Below are 1,495 nucleotides of genomic sequence, written 5' to 3' on the forward strand. Positions count from 1 at the left end.
TTACTAATTTATGATAATAATATGATGAAAATAATTCAGATTATAAACAAATTATTTAAAAAAAAAAAAATGTCAACAAGATTTTTTGTCATTTTCCTATGTTTGCAATTTTTATATCGTCTGCATAAACATAATAATAATATAATAGATTGGCGCTTACACATATGTTATTGTTTGGCCGAGCTTCTCCTCCAACTTGTGGCGTGCGCCTTGATATTGTCACACAAATCGGAGGGACCTACAGTTTTACGCCGACTCCGAACGGCGATTGTATTTTTATGAGAAGCCGTTTTTCATGGCAGAAATACACTCGGAGGTTTGCCATTGCCTGCCGAGGGACGACCGCTGTTAAGAAAAAACCTTTTTTCTGTATTTTTTGCGATGGTGCTTTGACCAGGGTTTGAACCCAGGTGCTACGGAGTGGAAGCGCGCACTGCTTACCACTACACCACAGCGGCCGACTGCATAAACATAAGTACTAATTAGTGTTTCTAGAAATTATGCCTGTTCAGTGTTTCCATAATCATTTGCATAAACAAAATTCTTACACGATGATGAAAAATAATGGCTTTTCAAATAGGGCTACCGAAATTTTTCCTAAATTTGCAATACTAAAAAAGATTAGAACATTTGGAACCAGCTACCTAAATGCACACCAGCAATATTAATTCTGTTTTCGAAATCGTTTGACTATAGGCCAGTGCAATTATCAAGAGAACAATTAAAATGTTATTGGAAAAAGATAACTTTGAGATTAACGATAAGTACGGTGACCATCCGTTCTGTTTGTTGCAGGACCGTACTGTTATTTAAAGGTCTGTCCTGCGTAGTTTTTCAAAACAGAAAACCCCCAAAATGTACTGATTTTTTTCAAGTGTCCTGCCTTTGTCCCGCATTTTCTTGGATATTTTAAAATTAACTTTTCTTAATCGAAATGAAAGCAGTGTCGATAACTTATTGATAACTAGATAAGGGTAAGCTGGTGTTGAAGGTTCAACCAGTCAATGCGTTCTAAATTTTGTGCGGTTATGGACAATGGTTGACGAGAAAATGAAGACCAGCATTAAATATATCAATAACACTGTTCTACAAATTTTTTGGTAATTGCTTAGGAAAAAAATGTTTTCCAAGCCAATTTTCTTGTTTTTGGTACAAAAAATTAAAATGCTAAAAATTATCCAATCAACATAAGCGACCCACAGTCCTCTTACAAAAATATATTACTTTGCCGATATTGATGAAAATTAGCCGAAAAGCTCCTTAAACTGCCCTATAGAAAATTATTAGTGTTACAAGCCACCAAAATCGAAAAAAGTAAAATTTTTATCATTTTCTTTTTACAGTAAATGAAAATCTGATGAAAAATGTAGATGTTACGGAACACAATCTGCACAAATTATATACTTTTGCAAAGGGCCCATCAATACCTTTCGAGCTGTAGGTCGTTTCATGAGATATGATAACGAATAACTTTAAAAGTACTAAAAATTCGTTT

The sequence above is a fragment of the Rhagoletis pomonella genome, unplaced genomic scaffold (genome assembly GCF_013731165.1).
Source record: "Rhagoletis pomonella isolate Grant_MI unplaced genomic scaffold, Rhpom_1.0 Rhpom_scaffold_00017, whole genome shotgun sequence".
NCBI classification, from domain to species: Eukaryota; Metazoa; Arthropoda; class Insecta; order Diptera; family Tephritidae; genus Rhagoletis; species Rhagoletis pomonella.